Source organism: Mustela nigripes, chromosome 4 (genome assembly GCF_022355385.1).
Source record: "Mustela nigripes isolate SB6536 chromosome 4, MUSNIG.SB6536, whole genome shotgun sequence".
Lineage (NCBI taxonomy): Eukaryota > Metazoa > Chordata > Mammalia > Carnivora > Mustelidae > Mustela > Mustela nigripes.
Window position 1 is genome coordinate 97,457,957 of NC_081560.1, and position 22,567 is coordinate 97,480,523.

At 46.6% G+C, this 22,567-nt stretch overlaps 1 pseudogene; it reads right to left on the minus strand.

Moving 5' to 3' along the window:
- Positions 1-6,981: 6,981 nt before the first annotated feature.
- On the minus strand, positions 6,982-8,724 carry LOC132016368 (TRAF-type zinc finger domain-containing protein 1-like; annotated as a pseudogene).
- Between the last annotated feature and the right edge of the window lie 13,843 nt (positions 8,725-22,567).

A 22,567-nucleotide genomic window follows, 5' to 3' on the forward strand; every position in this document is an offset into this window, starting at 1 on the left:
AGATAAGGCATGCTGGGGTAGGACTGCTTTCTGAGTGATGCCGTGTCCTCCTCAACATCCTGTCAGAGGCGTGGGATGACTGTTTCTGCCAGACCAGGTGACGTCAACTTTGATCTTGTTTCTTCATTTTACAGTTAGTTTTTAAAAATGAATACATCTTTTGTTAAAAATATGTTGAGGCTAAGTAAATATTCTGTCCCTCTGAACTTTCATCCCCTAATTCTATTTTAACTTTGATTCGGGATATTTGCCTAAATAAGTTATCACCGTGATGATTAAATTAGGTGGTTTTCTTATACATTACTTGATAATCACTCCTCAGGACTTGCTGACTGTTTATAGCAGCTTAATTAATTAATTATCTAATTAATTAATTAATTCATAATTCATTAATTCATTCTTCATTCATTTAGAGTCATTAAGTCCATTTTTTATCATAACCTGATAGTCACAGCTCTTCATGGTGAAGCCAGGCTTTGAACTTAGGACTTCTCCCTAAAACAGGTTGTACCTTTTCCTCTGTAGAGCTTATTTGTAATAGTTATGACAGTGACACGTCATTTTAGTCTTTGGCTCTAGCCTTGTTCATCCAGCAAGTTCCCACCAGGTGGGCAGTCATGAGCCTAGCTTTGTCTCTTGCAGTATTCACCCACTTCCCATTCTCACCATTTCACTGTATACTCCTGAGGGCAAGTCTGTATTTTACTCACAGCTGTGAGCCAGAGCCCAACACCAGCAGGCAAGCAAGAAGTATTTGTTGCACAAATTAGTGTGTAGGTCAACACTGGTTCGAAGTCAAACTTCTTTGAACGTAGCCCAGTGGAAGAAATTTTACAAGCTCAAGTCCCACAAATGTGTAACAGATTAAGTTTGAGCTCCGGAAAAGTCCTGTTCCCAACCTGAACTAGAGTTTGTGGCCCAACCCCAGACTAGACAGGGCTCTTTACCATTGCCATGTGCCCCAGAAGCATGGCCAGTCTGCTTTTTGGGGGTTCTGGTGGGATCAGTTTATGGGAAGCCCGTCTTCTGCTTGTTGAGAGAAGAAGGACTCAGGCTTGTTTGTTTGTTTATTTGTTCTTATGTGGCAGAAACTGAGCCATCTGGGAGTGGAGGTAATTGAGGGCTTTGGTGTTAAGAGGCAGAGCCAAAGCCCCACATTGGGCTTCATGCTCAGAATGGAGGCTGCTTGAGATGCTCTCTCTGCCTCTCCCTCTGCCCCTCCCACTCGTGCTCACACTCACTCAAGAGAGCGAGACGGAGAAAGACTGGCTCCAGAGAGCCAGACTCCCTCTTTCTTCTCCAAGCAAATGTTAGAAGTGTCTGGGTTACGAATTGATTGAGAAGTTAAAATTTAATTTAGTGAAAGAATGGCTTGAAAAGCCTTTGGAGACATTCCATAATTTCCCTCTAGCAGCTCTGTTCATGTTTGTTTTCGAAACAATTTTCCAACGGTGTGTGACAGAGCTGGTATGTTATGCTGAAAACAATGCTGCTGGGTCAGATATTGCAAAGCCCAAAGAGCAGAGCTGATAACCATTGTGTACAAGTTGGACAATTAGAGCCTGGGTGGCTCAGTGGATTAAGCCTCTGCCTTCAGCTCAGGTCATGATCTCAGGGTCCTGGGATTGAGCCCCACATCGGGTTCTCTGCTCAGGGTGGGCCTGCCTTCCTGCCCGCCCCCCCCTCCGCCTGCTGCTCTTGTGATCTTTCTCTGTCAGATAAATAAATAAAAATATTTTTTAAAAAAGCAGTTTGGACAATTAGGGGTGCCTGGGTGGCTCAGTCCTTTGGGCATCTGCCTTCAGCTCAAGTCATGATTCTTGGGTTCTGGGATTGAGTCCCACCTTGGTCTCCCTGCTCAGCGGGAGTTCTGCTTCTCTCTTTCCTACTCACCCTGCCTGTGCACATGCTTTCTCTCTCTCTCCCTGTCAAATAAATAAATAAAATCCTTTAAAAAAGAGTTGGATGATTAAGCACCTGAGGCCCCCAGGTGGCTGGAGATTATGGTTCCAACCCAAGGCTGGAGGACTCCAAAGCCTGTGCTTGCTCACACCCCCTTGTTTCCAGTTGTGTCACCCTTGGGGCTCGTCCACACTGGACCCTGTCCTAGAACACAGTGCCGAGGTATGGCAGAGCTGTGGGCAGGTGCAGCACCTGCATGGTCTAGACGAAGCTCTGAGCACTGTAAGGAGAAAGGCATTATGGACAAGTGTGACCCTAACAGAATGAGCAGGCAGAGGTTTCCTGCCCCCATGTGATGCGATGGTTGGCTCTGGGGTTGGGTTGGTCCGGGCTGGAATCCAAGTACACATTAGGCTTTCTCTGACCCTCGATTCCCTTATCTACAGTAAAGAGATAATTCTTCTTCCATAGAGTTGCTGAACAAATGAAAACAATCATCCTTATAGAAAGTACCCAATTCATTCCAAGCACCTTCTCTCTCTTCCCTTTGGCCACTAGGAACCTCAAAGCCCATTTAGTGGCTCATCTACACCAACTGTGCAGGCCTAAGTGGTCATTATTTCTGCAATCCATCATTTACCTCTGCCCTCGTCTTCCTATGGCATTTTCCCAGGCTCTGAGGTTTTACCTAATAATTGCTATTTTCTTATGTGGCGTGATGGTTAACTTCATGTGTCAACTCCATAGTCCTGAGAGATGCCCTAGAGCTAGTAAAGCATTTCGGGATGTGTCTGTGAAAGTGTATCTAGAGGAGATTATCATTTGATTCAGAAGACTGAGTCAAGATATCTGCCCTCACCCAGGTGGGCCACATCAGCTGATCTCATGGACGCCCAAATGGAAGGAGAGGGTGAAAGACAAGGGTATGCCCTCTCTCTTCCTGAGCTGGGACATCCACCTTCTCCTGCCCTCGGGCACTGGAGCTACTGGTTCTTGGGCCTTTGGATGATACCAACGGCTTCCCCGATTCTCCAGTTTGCAGGTGGCCGACTGTGAGAGTGCCCAGTTTCCAAACCATGTCCTATAATAAATCTCTCATTTCTGACTGTGTGTTCGTGTGTGTGTGTCCTGTTATTTCTTTCTCTGGGGAACCCTGACTGACACACATGAGTTTCTGCTAGAAGCTTATTAAAAAAAATGAGGAAATAAATAAGGAGACATTTCATGCAATGTTGCTTTTAATGCTCTGGGGGCTCAGGATTATTTTCTCTGTGCAACTCCGACAAGCTGAGTGGCATTTGAGACATGCTTCTTGATACACAGGGTCAAAGACTCACTGGGACCATCTGGACAACAGGAGGCCCCAAGTTTGTTGGGGACATATTAATTTCAAAAGGTGTTTAATGTAGCCGACAGCCCGTTGCCTATGGTGGAAGGGCCAATTTGTGGCTGTGGTACTTTCTAACATTTTCTAACTTGTTGGCTACATAGAATCACCGCCACCATCATCATTGTCTCCCCAATTAATAAACATGTCATGATTCCAATAATAACTTTACTGCCTTGCTTAAAAGTCACACTATGATCCCTATCCCCAAGCCCTTCCTCTCGCTTCTAAGAGTTATTTATCAAAGCAAGCTTATTCTTGGGTGATTCCCTGTCACTTTTCTAAAGCCTTTGGAGGGGCAAGTCCACCACGGCTGCACAGATGCCCAGAGAAGCAGAGCAGACTTGTGTCCTGGGACATCGTTGCTTGATATTGTGGAAGGAACATGGATGGGAAGTGCATGAACTTGGATTTTAGTCAAGTTCCACTATCAGCAGAGGGTTATCAGGTTATCAGCTGAGGTTTCTACAAGAAGCCACTCCTTTTCCAGTTTGTGAGGCAGGGAAATTGACAAGACAGTCTTGATGTTTCTTCCAGAGCTAACCAACATCCCCTGGATCCTTTTTGGTAGACGTGGTAGGAGTGGCCCTAGAGAGGGAACATTATCCCTGAGGGTGTTGCTCATTGCTCTGGTGCCACTCTGTGCATTGGACTCTTAGTCCAGCCCCGTGCCACAGCTGTCCCTATGCCACAGCCCACTCCAGCTTGCCTGGAGGCACCTTATGCTCAGCATGTTTCCTGACCTTCTGTCAGGCATGCTTCATTTATTGCTCACCTGCTGGAAAATACCATTTCCTCTAGGACAGTAGTTAGACAGTACCCTGATCAGAGGAATATGTTTCTTGCCATCTTTCCAGGGTGATCTACACTTGGAGTGGGAAGATGGCTGGAAAAAAGAAATTTAACCCTGCCCTGAACCCCATGAATCTGAAATGATTCTCTCTAAGGTATGACGTAGGCAGAGGAGGGTCTGTTTCTAAGGTTCTGCAGAGGGAGCTGTTACTGCCCTCATTGGAAGGGCGTGGGGCCCCGTCCCTGTCTCAGCTGGAAGCCAGGAGGGGCAGGGACCTGGCCGGTTCACCACAGCATGCCCCACAGCCTCTGTCCAGCTCTCCTTCGTGGTAGGCGCTTACTGAGAGCATCTAAAATTAAATCATATATCTAGCTTGTGAATTCCATGGGTTTCAGCTGACTCAGGGATTGGAGATCAATGAAAAAGTATTTAGATAAAAAGGCAGTGGGCAGTGGAGTAAGGGGGGTGGGCTGAAAGCCCACTGAGGACTTCATCAATGGACACCAATGAATTGCGAGTTCTTTCTCACGGTGGCTTCTCTCTCTTTTTTTGCGCAAGTGCTTATGAATCATTTTCAGTGGGTGGGTGTAGGCTGCTGAGAAGCTACTCTTTTTCCTTAGTACTGTTATTTTACTGTTTCCCAGTTAGAACCATTGTCCATTCTCTCTTCTTTCAGAGCTTCTGCTTGCTAAAGGCAAACTTGCACCTGACCCATCTTAGCAGCTCCCAGATCCTCTCAAACTACTTTAGTCCTAAAACTCTAGGACTTACAGCATATTGTTTATTTTTGGTGAGCTCTCACAGACACTGCAGGCGGTATTTTCTCTATGATCTTGTAAGAGGCTGTCCCCTGGTCTGCTTTTTATTCATCTTCCCCCTTCCACTCCCATTCTGGCACAAAAGAATACACTATAATTTAGTGCAATTCAAACTGGATGTGATTCAACTTCCTTCAGCTCAATAATTTCTATGGTGCTTGTGTGTGGGATACTACAGCAAGCGCTGAGAATACAAACGTGATAGGATAACACACTTGCATGCAATTCACCAAGTGGAGATGGGCATCACATTCAGACCCATTCCAGGGCAGTTCTCATTGAGAACTGGGGGACACCAGGCCTCAGGAACTAGCCAGGGATGGAGCCTCCGAAGTGTTGATCAAGGAAGAAGGTAGGTAAAAGGAAGTCACTGGAGGAACTGCTTTCGGAATACATGGGGAAAGAAGGAGCAGGACCAATGGCTGGGCTGAATAGGATATAGGAGGAAAAATAAAAAACAAGAAGGGAAGAAGAGAGGAGTATTCCTAGAGAAGAAGTCAAGGGCTGCTCCAGAATGTCTCCATGGTACCCAGGAAGCTCTGTGGAGAACACGGAGAACTGTGGGTGACCTTGCTGCACAATGCTTGTGGGTTTGGTTTAGTCTGGGTAGGACTAGCAACTGAACCCAAGAATATTCTTGAGATTAGGACCCAAGATAATAGTACTGAGGAATAACCAAGAACAAGGCTGTTAGGAATGAGAGAGGCAGGTGGTGGATGATGGAAGTCCAAGACAGATTTCCAAGTTTCTGTGGGTGAAGTGGGCAATCCTGAGTTCAGAGATGAGACTGTAGTTCTGCTGAAAGGCGGCTAGGAATAGAGAACTACAGTGTTCCAGAAGATAAGAGTCTTATCTGTCACCTGAGTGGCGGCTGAGGTTTGTAGGGGCAGGTCAGCAGGGAGGGAGGGCAGGCAAATGGGGCAGGAGTTAAAGCTCTTGGAGGAGATGAGTGTGTTACACAAGCAAGGGACAGCCTGGTGCCTGAGGGTAAGGGGAGGTGTTAGGAAGCAAGATGGTGCCCTGGGCATATCCTAGTTTTTACTGCCCTTTGCCAAGTTCCTTCAAATGCTCATCTCTGGAAAGGGCCCATGAGCCAGGCCTGGCCAGCCACAGCATCCTTAGCAAGGGACTGGTCCAGCAGCTGGAATCATGACCCAGGCAGTGTCAATGTGTTTCATCACATGGAATTCAGTTGAGTTTGGTTTGGTTTTTGCCCTTTCCCCCCCCTAAGTACCAACCCTATTTCTATTGCAAGTATGTTAATAATAAAAACAGTAGTTGTCATGGTAGTAAAAAGAGGGGATGGGGATTCTGTCACATGGTTTTCAGAACAAGCCCTGGAGCTTAGGCCCCAGGCCTGATCCAGGCAGAACCCAGCACAACTCTGGTGGCAACAGGGCACCCCCAACCTTCTCCATCAGAAGATAGTAAAGACAAAGGAACTGCGCTCCCCACCAGAAACAGAAGGCAGTTATGCCAAATGCCAAAGAAGCAGATTAAAACAAAGCTTCTAGTGCACTCACTTCTAGCTCAATACATCTCCAAGGCTTTGTTCCTAACATATATTGCAACTGGCCTGAACACTTCACCAGACGGCCTCAATTTGCACCAGAGGCCCAGATTCTAGAGTGAGGAGGGACGGTACACAAGAGAGTGTTCCTAAAAGTTTCCAAACTGAGACCCCTGCAGAGAAGAGAATCACTTCACTGGTGAGTACCAGGTTTGCAGAACCCTCTCTCCTCTTTCCTTTCGGATGACACAGCATCAAGAAGCAGTGACAATAGTAAGTCAAAAGATGGAGCCTTAGGGGCTGAAAGGCCATACATAACTCGTATTCCTGCTCAGCCCAAAGGCAGCAGTTAAAGATGAAACATTTCTCAACAGCCTCCCTGCTAACACTCCCCCAAACCCTCAGACTCCCACAGCCCAATCTCAAAAGACACAGAATGGCCATGACTTAGAAAAAGTTAAAATCTGTAGAATCTCCCCTGCCCACAGAGCCCAAGAAGTGGGTCCTGAACCACGACACGTGCTGCCATGCAGAGAAGACGGAACCACCCTGCAGGTTCTCTGTGACCACATCACTCCTCCTCCTCTTCCTCCTCTGCATCCCTAGCTCCCTTGCTTGGGGGGTTTTGCCTTTGCAGTTCTGTTCCAGTAGCTGGAGGGTGTGGGGGTGACCCGTGAGTTCCTGCCACCTCTGCCCTTACCACTTACTCTGTATCTCCCTGAATGCCAATGGGGGCAGGTGGGTAGAAGGTTTTCTGGGTAGAGATTTCGCACTGGGTGAATCACTGGAATGTGTCTGGTGGCCATGGCCAAATCATGGCTATTTTGATGACGCACTCGGCCATTCTGGCTGTCTAAGTTGTTGAGCTTCAGTATGCGAGGAGGGCTAGGCTGGCACCCAGATACGGGGCCTAATGTGGATGTGGACATTTGGTTTCAAGTAGCTGTCATATCAACAATAGGTCTGCTGGGGGGAAGAAGGTAGGTGGACCCTTTAGCCTTTTCCTGCTTAATATCATCCATGTAACCAGAAAACAAGTCTCCCTGGTATCTGACACGCTCCTTGAGCAGCTCTGGTGGGGTCTCTGGAGGCTGGAAATCCTGTCTAGAAGTCCCCTCTGTCACATGGTTGTTTGCTATGGCTGGACCTTGGTCACACTGGTCCTGGTGATGGAATAGAAGCACCTCCTCCTCCTTCTGTACCCCACAGAATTCACATGGGGTGATGGTACTATCCTCCACAGCAGGTGCTTTTCTCAGGCCCATCAGAGTCGAACTGGTTACTCACAGCCTGCTGCAAAGACTTTTGGAAGATGACATCAGGGTCCTCCACCCCTTATGGGGGAAGTACTGCCCATACTGAGTGTAGGTAAGGCACAGGAAAGACTACAGATTGTCTGATAGTCAACCAGCAGTTCCTCTGTGTAGAGCTCCTCCCAAAATTCACAAGGCAACATGGCCTGGTCAGCTGCACCTTTCATGTCATTCAGAGCTTTGGACGCTTCAAGGGACTTGTCTGTACCACAGGCAGCCCTCCAGAAGTCCTGCTTTTCCACATTGCAGGCCTGTCCTTCATTTTCCAGACTTAGGGCCAACCTGAAGTCCAAGTTTGCATTGTCTTCTTTTGGGGGCTGTCAGGTTCTATTCCTTCCCTCCCTTTCTCGTTCTTCCAGTAGATTATTCTGAGCTGGAATCTGGGCTGTCGTGTTCCTTTGGTTGGTAGTTCTACTATGGAAAGTGTCTGATTCAAAGGCTCCCAGAGGTCTTTGGAGAAGCCTCATAGGTGGGTCCAGAGCCTCAATTTGCCTGAGAAGCTGGGATGCAAAGTAGATGCCATCTTGACCCCCGGACTCATCAGTTGCTTTAGGAGGCATGGCAACCTCATCTCTCTTTTCCTCCCTGTCTCTTTCACAAGCATCAGGATGAGTCTTCAGATCTTTCACCAAGACATTGCACCCACAACTGCCCCAAAACTTCAGCCGGGCACCACAGTAATCTCCATCGTCCTTCAGTTTGAGAACAAAAAGTTCGAAATCACAGTGCTGGCAAAGGGTAAGCCATAGAGGACCCTCAGTCTCCTCACCCTTCTTTATCTGCCTCTCCTCCAACTTATTTGACATTTTCAGGTCACCTGACAAGGTTCTGTAGCCATGTGACTCTCCATGTCAGATTTGGGAAATGGTTCCTTGCATATAGGACACATACCAATGTTCCTTTAACAGTGGGTCTCAAGGATGATAAAATTGAACACAGGAATTTCATTTCTTGCAATTGTCACACAGTTGAGTGTCCTGGTCATCTAGAAATTCAACCATCTTTAGTTCTTCCTAAAAACCAGGATGGCAGCAAGGACTTGCAGCAGACTGACTAGCCGCAGACACAGAGCTTAGTTTTTTGCTTGTTTTTTATTGATCAGAGTCAAAGCACCTAGAACAGTGGTTTTCAATAAATATTTGTTAAATATAAATGGGCATAGATATTGGAAAATGGTTGCATGGGGTTGCTGATCTGGAATCCTCTGACGCCGAAGGTGACCATCTTGCCCATTTCATGGAATGGGATTTTCTACAGAATAACCCCAAGCAGAGAAAACCAGAGAACAGCAATGGACAGATAACAAGAGGGACTGGAGGGGGTGGGGAGGGATGAGAAAGAGGGGAGGGAGAGATGTGATTTACCTGGTGGCCAGGGATCCCAGCTCCAGTTACAGAAACTTCAGCTCCTCCAGAGCGGTCTTCAAGAATATCTGAGTGTCTTTTCCAAGCATGCCAATGAAAGTCCCTATGGGCTAAATCACTTTCTATTCTGTGGTAGAAGGAGGTGAGATGGTGTTTCCATGGTTCTCATGGCCATGGTGAGCCAGGCAACGGTGCATGGAGGAAGTGTGCCCTCCCCACCTATGACCCAGATGTGACTATCACCAGGACTCAGTTGATGAGCTGCCCAGGCACAAGCAGCCCACAGTGTAGACTTGTCTCTTTCCCATCCCCTGGGACCTATATTGCACTTTGAAAGATAGAATTACTCATGGGTATTAGGGAAAGGCTTTATTTTTACTGGGATTATTTTAATGAAGAGCCAGATGGACTGCCAGGATTTAGCTCCCAGATCTTGTTTTATGTCTCAGAGAGCCAGGCTCTGCAGAAATGGAAACCCGTTTGCTCACTAGATTCACATGTGCTCTGGCAAAGGCTGGATAGGCCTTGCTAGTGGTGGCCAAGACATGGGGACAGGACACCCACCAAATGTTGGCTGGAGCCAGGGTATTTGCTTAGTCAGGAGGACCAAGGTGCTGAGAGATGGGTCCCCAGCACTGGGGTGGAGGAGATCAAGGATGAAAGGGGGCCGCCTTCCCAGGTCCACTTCTGGCAGCCTGATGCAGGCCACACACAGCTGAATTAGTGGCAAGAGGGTCTCTCTTTTATTAACTGTGAAAGTTTTGTTCATTCTTCATCATTACTTCATATTTAATGAGACTCTAATGTGTACCCAGACCATTAGTAGCTCCACTAGGGACCATGAAGACGAATCCCCCAAATTGAATTATTCATAATAAAAACAGAAGGTTGAATAGAAAATCTCACAGTAAGGCACATCCCATGGCTGCGTATTATCTATTTACCTCTGCTTTGGCTCCTGCTTTCATTCAGGAACATTTGCGGTGGGTGCCATGTTTGGGACCTGAGGGTTGGGTGCTAAGCAGGACGTGTGATGAGACAGGCCAGGCGGTTATTTAATGGAAGTGTTTGAGAATTAGGACGGACCCCTAGAAAAGTTGGGTTGAAGGAGGGTAAAATGTGTGCCACAAAGTTTCACAGCTGAAAGCTGGCCCAACTTTGGTCGTCTAGTCAGACACAAGGCACAGAAGAATGCAAAGAACATTTCTCTGTAGTGGGTACTGTGCCTCTGTGATTTTCCACAGATTTTCCATGTTAACTGCCTGACAGATAACCACACAAGGTTAGATGCTCTAGAAAGGAGCCTCTTGTATAAGGGTTGTCTGAATGTCTTTGTTTCTCTTTTAAATGAAAAGCCTTCCCCAAATAGGTCATCTGGCTTCATTCCTTGGCTTTGAGAGACGCACTGATACTTATATCTGTAAGGGTTTGAAGAGATATAGTTTGCAAATCAGCAGATCTGCAGAAAACGTTACCACTTTCTGGGGAATATGAAGGTCTTCTTGTGGAGGTGGAGGGGAACAACTCGCTGTGTTCTCTGAAAGCAGGACTCTGTACTCGCAGTGAAGAGGCGGGGGAGGCAGGCTGCACTCGGGATCATGGTGGCGATTCAGCAGATGGGAAACACTAATTTTTTCCCCTAGGGTTAATGTCGTTCATAACCCATTCAAGGGCTTTGACTATATTTCAGTTGAAAATACTTTTTTCCATCTCATTTCAAATTACAGTTCGAAGAGTTCCTTTGGCAATACAGTTTAGAAATATATATATATATATGTATATATACATATATATGTATATATACATATATGAATAACTGAGTAGTAATAGAGTTTCAAGTCGGGAGATACTTGTTAGCTATAAGGTTTTGGATAATAGGATATTTTCTTACCTGCATAATGGGGAGACTCGTACCTACCTCATACAGGGTTATTGTGGGCTTCTCTGAACAGTGAAGTGTTGAAACATAATCTTGTGTTTGGCAGATAGGGGCTGTCATTGTGCTATTTATGTAAATATCCTGTTAAGTTGAGCAATTCAGAAAGGCAGACTGTCATACAAAATAACATATAAAGGTTTTTTGATTCATAGGCTGTGTGTAAGTTGGTTGTATTTGTAGTTTTATGATAAAGGCAACAAAAGGTCATGGTTATTATAATTTCCTTTCCTGTGTAAGTTTGAACTCTGCAGATTACATCCTGTCAAAGGTTCCCTGGTAACATGAATCGTCTGTCATCAACCACTGGGCTCTGCAGTGGGATATCACTCAGCCTTCCTGCTGGGATGAGAAGCTCAGGGGGAAAGGGGCTTTGAGACTGAGTGGGAAGATGTGGTAACTCTATCCACCAAGGAGATCTCTATCATTTGATTTTTGAGTGAACTTGAAATACACACTGAACCCCCCCCCCCCCCCCCATCGCTGCTACCATACCCATGGGCAGAGCATGATGTTTACAGTTCCCTGTGGCTGATCCCAACTGACATGGCTGGAAGAGTTCAGAACCTGTGGACAACATGTCAGCCCCTCAGCCCTCGAATTTTTGAAGGATTCCCCAAACACAGTTTCTCTGGTTGCTTCAACCTTCCTTTGTCCCTTTGTTTCCATACACTGCCAGACTTCTTCCACATGATTCAGGCAGGATTCTCTCTTCCTCTTGTTCCCAGCACACTTCTCCCAGATGCTTGCCTCAGTGGAAACCAGATCCCTTTCGAGCACACCTTTCTCCGGCGGTCCTTTTGAGAAGTCTGACCATTTGTACCCACAGCCTGGCGGTAAACTGTGGTGGCTTCCTTGCTTCTCCTTTGAAAACTCCAGGATTCATTTCTTTTCTTTTCTTTTTTTTTATTAAATTGATTTATTTATTTTCAGAAAAACAGTATTCATTATTTTTTCACCCCACCCAGTGCTCCATGCCATCCGTGCCCTCTCTCATCCCCACCACCTGGTTCCCCGACCTCCCACCCCCCCTTCAAACCCTCAGGTGGCCGACGCGAAGACATCTTCCCATCACAGATGCTGGCATCCTTGTCTCAGCCCGCTCAGCCCTGCCACCAAACACCCTTAAGATGACTCTTTCACATTGGTTAGGAGTCTGGAAATGTCTTCAATCTTCTTGCCACATGCTGTTACATGTGCCGGCGCTCAAGTTCTTCACCTTCTCAGATGGAGGGATTTTACCCCTAGTTTACTTGTTATTCAGGATCATGATCATCTGCCACTAGCTCTTAATCCAGAGCGACTCCACTCCAACAAATTTGGTCTCAAAAAGTTTTCAAGCAACACTATGACCTCATGGAACTCTCACCATCTGCTGCCCACTCTAGGCGGCCGTCCTGGTCGGGTACCATGTCCCATGGTTACAAGTCCTCAAAGGTCCCTCCTGCACCCACCTTTCCTCTGCTCCTGTCCACATGGACCTCTATCATCGTGCAGGTTGATGTTATTATGAATTCTATCTGAGCACACAGCTTTTAAGGGCTCCCTTTTCCACCTCCCAGAGCTACTGTTCCAGACTTCTGGCACTTTTCTTCCTTGCCCTTCTCAGCCTCTTTTCCTTTTGCATTCAGCCAAAGAGGTCCTGACAGAGTCTTAGGAATCCTTTCGAGGTCTTGCTCCAGAATCCTGCACAAACCGCATGATCAGAAGCTGGTGGGCTAAAAAGAAAACTGTGTGTCTTCTCAGGTGGAGGGGCTACCCACCGGTGCCATGTGCCCCTTCTCATCCCGGGCAGCTCTGCATGCTTTCTGGGCACTCTCAGTTGGTAAACGCTTAGTCTGATCTCTTTCATTTAAAAACTTGAGTGACAGATCCAACATGGTCCTACTTTCCTTCCTTCCCTCCCCATATTGGGTAAGGCTGTAGACCCTAGTGCAGGGGAGAGGCTGGGGCAGGTCCAAGGTTCTCAGGACAGCAGAGCTCTTCCCTGCACACCTGCCAGTTATCCTCTAAGCCTCTGGCTCCCCTCCCTTGAAAGCAGTCGTTCTGGTGGGTGTGTGGACGCTCAGCCTGCTGTTACAGATACAGACTGAGACCTGAGCCAAACCCCAAGGTCATGTGCAGTCTCTCCTCTCCCTTCTGCACCAGCTCCCCACCCCTACAGGGTGACCTGGCCACTTTGTCACAGTGCTGTTCTTTCCTTAAACTTGCCTTTGCTTTCAGGCTTAGAAGCTTGTTTTCCTTCTAGATTTTATGCCGTGGATCTCCCAAGATGAAAACTATGAAATCAATCATTTCAGGGGTTTCCTAAAAACATTCGTGGTCCAAACCAATCCGATCTTCTTGACTTTCCTGTGATGAATATGACTGGTGTGCAGTTACTCGACCCTCGGGGGGCCTTTCTGGGCACAATTCCTGTTCAACCCTAGAATCCCATCTCTCTTCTCTGTTGGGTGTCTGTGGTCAACAGTCATGCAGCTGATGACAGCAGCCGAACCCTGTCCCTCCTTGGTCCTTAACCAGCAGGGCTGAGGTGACGAGGCCCTGCCTACATTCCCCCATGTCTGGAGCTGGCCCCAAACTCACAACCCTTATCCCGAGGGGCCTCTCTTTTTCCTGCAGTTTAATCAGACCCTCTCCTTTCAGCTGGAACTGCTTCTTTCCTGATACTAAGGACAAAATGTAGTTTCAACCCAATTCAGCCTCTGGCTGATTTCCCAAGGCAGCGGGCCATTACAGAGCCCTTCTGCTGTTGGGATTGCTGGTTGACCTTACCCTGTAACAGAAACATTTTCTGGCATAATCCGGGCCCATGTGTGTTGTTAGTTATCTGCTCCCGAATCACATTTATCCTTCTTCCAGGGCTGAGATCACTGTGTGAGTCCCGAAACCCAAAGACAGGTCGAGGTGTATTATTTATTTTAAGAAACCCATTGCAGTCCCGCTGAGCCCATAGTGCCTTTGGGTTCTGTACACAAACCCCAAGGACCAGGTTCCTGGTGGGTCCTGCGCCCTCTGTAGCCACGAAGGCATTTGCAGCATGACTGAGATGTTGAGGTCTTACCTCTGGAGATAGAAACAGAAGCAAACAGCACTGACAACCTGAAAGGCCCTCGCCCCCAGGTGCCGGGCCCTGCAGACTTTCTGGAAAGGAGCCATCATTGCTGTGAAAACCCCAGCCTGTAATCCCAGCTGAAAACACTTTAAAGGGAGCAAAAATAGTTCCCAGGCCCGTGGCTCAAAGCTTGATGTCTGTTTTGAGGCAAGCTTTCATCTAATTTCATCTCACCTCCCAGCCACGAGGCAACGCCTGTGACAGGAGGTGCTTGTCTGGGGTTTGAGTCAGGTTTGCCCCTTTAGCACAGCCAGGGGCCAATTAAAGGCACAAATGGGGAACTGTGGTCATGGATCCCAGCAAAGAGGAACATCAAATCCCTCAATCCCCTACAGAACACGTGGCCACAACAGAGGCCTTCAACTCTGGGCGTGTGATGTCCATCCCTCGTCTAGGGGTTCCGGGGATGTGTCTGCTTGTCAGCTTCCGATCCAAATCCCTGTGCTGAAGGACCCATAAGCCATACTCCTCTCCCTCCTTGGAAATGGAGAGACGACGCTGACACTGGGAGGGGTGAGGACATGAGCTGGGAGTGGTCACACTGGGCGGAGCAGGGTGTGGGCTGGGTTCTGGGGCATCTGTAACCATCATTCTGGAAGCTTCCAGAATTTCAGCTCAGTGCTCACCTGCTGGTCCCGCCCATTGGACCTGGCAGTGCTGGTGGGCCCCACTACCTACTTAAACCTGCAGGAGGGGGTGCCGGTAATGTGAGAACCCACAGGTGTCCTTAGGTTTTCACATCTTAAAAACAGGACTTTTTTTTTTTTTTTTTAAATGATGTTATTTATTTACTTGAGAAAGAGAGTGTGAGAGAGAGCCTGAGAGGGGAGAGGGTCAGAGGGAGAAGCAGACGCTCTGCTGAGCAGGGAGCCCGATGTGGTACTCGATCCCGGGACTCCAGCGTCATGACCTGAGCCAAAGGCAGTCACTTAAGCAACTGAGATACCCACGTGGCCCTAAGAACAGGCCTTTTAAAAGCTTTTTATTCTTTTAAAAATTAAACAACTGGATCATTTGAGAGGCTCATGAGCATGTAACTGATGTCGTGATGTGTAGGGAGTGACCATAGTTTTGGCTTCTATTTTGGAACAGAAACTGGGGGATAGTGTGTCCAGTGGGGTATGCATGTCTTATTATGTGTCAGGCATGGGTTCATTTCCATGATCAGACTGAATCCTGGTAATGAGATAACAGAGATATCACAATTCCCATTTTACAGATGAGAACACTCAGACTTCAAGACAGTCATCCAAGATCACGCAGCTAATAGCGGAAGATAGGCTCGTCCAAGAGAGGTGCCTGTGATCTGTGATTTGTGGCCAGGAGGTGCAGCAAGACAGAAGAATGGGTAAAAAAATGGGGGTTTAGGTTGATTCAGGGTTCATCACGTGGTGCAGCTGGTTTAGAAAACCTGAACACCTCACAGCATCTGAGCAAAGTACTGCCTGAGGAGAGAGAGGTTGCTCGCTGCTCAGAGACAGTGAGTAACCACAGGGCGCGGGATGGTCTCCAAGTCACTCCATCCCTGTCGGCCTCTGTTTAGACTGTGGTCACAAGCTACCACAGGCTCTTCAACAACACCATCTACAGCTCGCAGGTCTGGGGCCTGGAAGTCCAAGACGATCTGGGTTTGTGGATGGCGTCTTCTCCTTGCATGTGTGTGCATGGCGGACAGAGACAATGGAAGGGGCTCTCTGGGTCTCCTTGTGCAGGGACACTCGCTCCATTTACGAGGTCTCCTTGCTCACGACATAATCACTTCCCCAAGGCACCACCTCCTAGCAGCATCACATGGGGGTGGTAGTTAGGATTTCAATGGATGAATCTTGGGAGAACACAAACATCCAGACCTTAGTGGCCAGGGAATGGAGGGCTGGGATCGAATCCTGTCAGTGACCTTGGTGTTGGGGCTTGATGAGGAAGGTGGGCCAGCAGGTTTGTGGATGTAGCACTGTGTGCTTGGCCAGTCTGTGGCATAGGTCAAGTGTGTAGGACCCAGACCTGTACCACGGGGACCTGTATGTATATGTTTCATTTCCCACGGTTACTCCCATTTTCCTCTGTGAAGAAAACAACCCTGGATGTTGCCTAAGCCAGGCTTCCACAACCAAGATTAGGATACCATTGAGGTCCTTAACATTGCCATTTGGACCATTCTGTTAAACATAGCCCACAGTAAATGGGACATTTTACAGATTATCTAATCTTGCTTGTCTTCATTTGAACAAAGATAGGAAAATGATCTTTTGTATAGGGCCAGCAGACAGCCATCATATTTTGTCTGTGTAATGCCAGTGCAGGGATTCTGTGAGGACATACTATTGGCTGTGCAATCCCTTGTGGGTCTGAGCCTTCCATCAGCTCTTGGTTTAAGAAATCCTGGAGGCCCACCATCACACCATCTCTGGGCATTCCAGGATTTGTACAGTGAGGGCTGAGGGTAGAATCCTGAACCTGTCCCCACAGTTGTAAACCCTGACCTTCCGACGGGTTGATCCCCGAGATGAGCAAAGACCTCTGCTTGTTCCAGGAACCTTTCCTCAAATCTGCTTGAGAGAGTTTGCAGGCTCTCTACTCACAGCTGGTGGGTAGAAATCCTATTTACCTCCCCTGCCCCCTACCCAAGGATGGCCCCTGGATTGTATACACTCCATGCAGAAATCTCAAAATACTTCAGGGTCATTCAGCTAACACATCAATTCATGAAGTTATCCAGGTATGAGATCATAAGTTATACCACAACATAGCCAGGTATAAGCTTTGAGGCTTATATCCACATGAAACATAACAATTGTTTGATTACAGTGTCTTTTAGAACACTGAGGGGGGCTAATAGTAGGTCAAGGAAAACCTGCTGTCAGACGCACCCATTCTAGAATGTCATTTGCATTCATTCTACATCTGTTAATTGTCTTTGGACCAAACAAAACCCTAATCCTGAAACGAGACATTATATCATGGACAGATCAAGCACTTAAAAGTATCTCTCTACAAGCCTGCTTCTCCAGGACCATCGGCACAGGCCCTGGTTCTATGGGGAAGCTGGTGGTTTGGGGCAGGTGTGCGTCTGGGCTGCTTAGGCCTGCTCAGATCTCGAGGCAGAGCCTTTACGTTAGCAGGTTAAAATGAGCAGAGCTCAGAGCACATCACATGTGGGGCAACACCCATGAATCAGGAGATGCATCTCCACTTCCAGTGTTGGCCCTAGGGAAAGCTGTGCCAACCCACTTCCCCAGTGGCAGCATCTTTGTCGTCGGAGGATAATTTGATGAATGGAATCAATGAGAAGTGTCTCAGACCATTCGGGCTGCTATAACAGGAGACCACAGACTGGGCGGTTTAAATAACAGAACTCTACTTCTTATAGTTCTGGAGGCTTGGCCGTCCAAAATCAAGGTGCTGGCCAACTGGTTCCTGGGGCGAGCACTCTTCCTGGTTTGCAGAAAGCAGTCTTGCTGCGACCTTACGGGGAGGTGTGGGGAGGAAGGGAAGGGAAGGAGAAAGAAGAGTGAGTGAGGGAGAGTCTCTCCGTCTCATTGGGACATCACCTTACTGGGGGGTCCCTACCTCACGATCTCATGTAAACAAAAGGCCTCCCTCCTAGCATCATCATCTCGGGGTAAAAGCGTTAACCTATGTATTTGGAGGGCACCCAAACATGCGGTCTGTAATAGTAAGAAATGATAAAGAAGTGGTTTTCAATCAATATCAGAATTAACTCTCAAAGGATGAATTTACCTAGTCATCGAATTCATCGAACAGATAGTAAGTGAACACAGGATGCAAAGTACGGTGTTCAGCCCTGTGGGACAGTACGGGACGAGCTCACATTCTAAGAGTGACACAGATGAGAAACAACCACATTTATACCTTCTGTTTGTTTGCTGTGGTGACAAATGTGTGAAGGAAGAGGATAGAGAAGTCAGGGCAGGTTTCGCTGGCCACGCTGTGCGTGAGCAGAGCTCTGAAGAATCCCGGGGAGAAGAATGTCTCAGATGGCCCACGTATCCCTACAAGGCAGGCAGTTCTGATCTTATTCTAAGAACTGAAAAACAAAACAAAACAAGTTATTTTTTAAAAAGGGACTGAATTGGGGGTGCCTGGGTGGCTCAGTGGGTTAAGCCTCTGCCCTCCACTCAAATCGTGATCTCAGGGTCTTGCGATCGAGCCCTGCTCGGGCTCTCTGCTCAGCGGGGAGCCTGCTTCCTCCCCATCCCCACCCCACCACCTGCCTCTCTGCCTACTTGTGATCTCCATCTGTCAAATAAATACAATTTTTAAAAAAATGGACTGAGTTGCCCTTTCTGATGGTGAGTGGCCCATTCTTGGGAATTCTGAGATTTGCTGAAATGTTGTCTATAGGAATTTATACAGATGGCCTGTAGAGTACATTCCAAGATTCATTCCTTCATCCAAATAAGTGACCTATTATGTTTTTCTGCATCTTTCCCCTACATGTCACCCCTTCATGAGAAAGAAATAGCTTCCACCCCACAGGTCCTGAGACCACATACCCAGAGTAATAGAAACAGTCCTGGCTCTACTGAGATGTGAGCAGTAGCAACTTCTGACAATCCAGGATCTTCACGGAGTAGCTGACATTTGGCCTGGACCCTGGGAGCAGCATGACGGGCTGCAAAGGAATGTGGACGTGTGGGGAGAGGAGCATCATGGGTGATGGTGTGCGGGTCCCAGAGAGCACGGGCGCCCAGGGGTCAGGTGTGGCTGTACCCTAGAGGAGCTGGGACAACCTTACTTTTTGTGCCTGAGTGAACTTAACGATTTATGTCATGTCTTTGCCCCTTAAGAGGGGCAGTTCTGATAGAAGCATTAAGAGTTCTGTATGAAGTAAAGCATTCAGTGCTTAAGGCATGAATGATAAGCTCCGAGGCTTCAAGAAACCTCCTCAGGATGGCGTCATGAGGGCGACAAGGCAAGGATGCTGAAAAGGAGCTTCACGTATGTTGGAACGATAATCTTGTGGATTATGGACACAGTTTTTTCTTTCTTTCTTTCTTTATTAAGATTTCACTTATTTATTTGACAGAGATCACAAGAAGGCAGAGAGGCAGGCAAAGAGAGAGTGGGGGAAGCAGGCTCCCCACCAAGCAGAGAGCCCAATGCGGGTCTTGATCCCAGGACCCTGGGATCATGTTCCGAGTCGAAGGCAGAGGCCTTAACCCATTGAGCCACCCAGGCACCCTGACACAGTTCTTTTTAGACAGATGTCCCTAGAGGTTGTGCTCAAGACCAGTTTCAGAGGATTCCACTGTGGGCAAGGGACAGTTCAGGGGTCTTCTCCATGGCCAGGATGAGGTCTGGGAAAGGAGCAGCTGGGGAATGGCAGTGGTTCAGAGAAGCAGAGCAGGTTGTGAGAGCTGCTTCTGAGCTGGGATCATCAGGGTTCTTGTTTCACATATTATATTTCTATTTTTGGATCCTAGTATGATGCCAGATTCTTTGCAAAGAGCACCATCCTGTTTACAAATCCTCGGCTTCTGTATTACCTGAATCTCTGAGCACATGTATGCCCTTCTCAGGTAATATAATGATCTCATTCTGGGGCCAGCCAGGAAGACCTGCCAATCTCATCTAACACAGCATAATAGACCTGCTTTTCCTGCAGTATTTCTCCTGCCTACAAATTCCCACACACGGCCACGTTATGTTACCTATCGGCATTCCTACAAAGGGAAAATAGACCCGTTCTTTGACTGAACGAAAAATACTACGGAAAAGTGACAGAGCCTTTACTTAAAACTTTGTCAAAGCACTTGTGCAATGAGGTGGCCAAGGCCACGGCTCTGGCTCCAGTCACAGGCTCAAAGCTGGGCTGTCCACCTGCCCTTGGAAGAGGCCGACCTGTGTGTGCTCAGACAGCACTCGGCAGAGCTGACCTTGACAACGGCCGATCACAGACAGAACCCCAAGGCAACCAGACTACAGAGACATGCAGATTTAACTGGAAGCAGAAGAAGAGGAGGAAAGGGATGTGCTACGGTGAAAGGAGTCATCGTAGGTAGAGCATAAATACAATCAGAGACAGATAACAATGTCGGATGGTGGACCCTACCTCCTGGGCTCACACAACCTCATGTTAACACCCTAGCTATGTCACTGGTCAAATTTTGTTTTCTGTCACAGCTTTATGGAGATATAATTTATGCACCCAAGAAACTCACCCTCCTGAAGTGTAAAATTCAGTGATTTGGGTATATTCACAGTGTTGTGGACCCATCACCACCCGCAGGAAACCAGCACCTTGTGATTTTCTAGCCCTGAGAACCCCAAATCTACCCTAGTTCTCTGAAGATTTTCCTCTTTGGGACATTTGTCCCAAAGAGGAATTCTACAATATGTGATCTTCTGTGTCTGGCTGTAGTTAGAATAAAGGTTTTATAGATCTACCCACATGGTGGCATCAATTAGTACTTCATTCTTGATGACTAAATAATAATGCATTGTATGAATATAACATATTGTGTTTACCCATTCATAAGTTGATAGACATTTAGGTTGTTTATATTTTTTGGTGAGTAATGCTGGCTTGAATATTCATGCACAAATTTTTTCAGGGATGTTTTTAATTCTCTGATGTACTCCAATGAGTGGAATTCTGGGTCTCATGGTAACTCCATGTTTAACACTTGGAGAAGCTGCCCAACTGTTTTCCAAAGTGATCATCATATTTCAACCCACCAAGAATGCAGAGGAGGTCTACTTTCTCTATATCCTCACCAAAACTTGTTACCATCTGTTACTTTATTTTAGCCATCTTAGTGCATGTGATGTGATATCTCATTGTATTCTGATTTTGATGTGCATTTTCCTAATCACTAATGATGTCAAGATTTTTAATTTTTTTAAAAAAGATTTTATTTATTTATTTGATAGAGAGAGACACAGTGAGAGAGGAAACACAAGCAGGGGAAGTGGGAGAGGGAGAAGCAGGCTTCCCGCCAAGCAGGGAGCTCAGTGTGGGACTAGATGCCAGGGCCCTGGGATCATGACCTGAGCCGAAGGCAGACGCTTAAGATACACATATTCGAATCATTTGTCCATTTAGAAATAAAGTGATTTGTATTTTTATTGTTGAGTTTTAAGTTCTTTAGAATATTCTGTATGGTAGACCCTTATCAGATAAATGCTTTTCAAAACTTTCTCCCATTCTGTGGGTTTTCTTTAGACTTTCTTAATAGTGTCCTTTGAAGTACACAATTTTTAATTTTGATGAAGTACATTCTTCTACCTTTTAAAATTGCTCATGCTTTTGATGCCATCTCTATAAAAACCAATGTCATAAATATGTACTTGTATGTTTTCTTTTAGGACTTTCATGGTTTCATTTTTTACATTTAGGTCTTTAGTTCAACTGAGGTTTTTTAAAAAAATATATTTTATTTTATTTCTTTTCAGTGTTCCAAAATTCATTGTTTATGCACCACACCCAGTGTTCCATGCAATACGTGCCACACCAGGCTCGCCCATCCCCCATCCCCCTGCCGTCCAAAACCCTGTTTGTTTCTCAGAGTCCACAGTCTCTCATGGTTTGTCTCCCCCTCCGATTTCCCCCAGTTCACTTTTCCTCTCCATCTCCCCATGTCCTCTGTGTTATTCCTTATGCTCCACAGTAGGTGAAAGTAAAAGATTATGCTGAGTGAAATAAGTCAGGAGAGTTAGTTTTTGTGTGCAGAGTGAGATCAGGGTCTAACTTCAATTTTTTTTTTTTTTACATGTGTAATCCAATTTTCACATCATTTGTGGAAAAAACCCATTTTTTACCCATCTTTGTTGAAAAAAATCAATTGACCATAAATGTAAGGGCTTTATCTGGCTTCTCTATTCTATTCTTTTGACCAATATGTCTATCCTGATGCTAGTTACTATGTTGATAACTGTATCTTGATAATAGGTTTTGAAGTTGGAAAGTGAGACTTTTCCAAGAATGTCGTTCTTTTTTTTTTTTTAAAGATTTTTTTTTTTTAAATTTATTTGACAGAGAGACATCACAAGTAGGCAGAGAAGCAGGCAGAGAGAGAGAGAGAGGAGGAAGCAGGCTCCCTGCTGAGCAGAGAGCCCGATGCGGGACTCGATCCCAGGACCCTGAGATCATGACCTGAGCCAAAGGCAGTGGCTTAACCCACTGAGCCACCCAGGCACCCAAGAATGTTGTTCTTTTTCAAGATTGTTTTGGATATTCTGGGTCCCTTGCATTTCTATATGAATATGAGCATTAGATCCACAAAGAAGCAAGCAAGGATTTTGATAGGGATTGTACTGAATTCCTAGATCACTCTGGTTAGTACTGCAGTTTTAATAGTATTAATTAAGCCTTCCAGTCTGTGAGTGTGGGATTATTCCCATTTACTTAGATCTCGTTTAATTTTTTTCAACAATATTTTAAAAAATATAAAGAATATTTTTTAAAA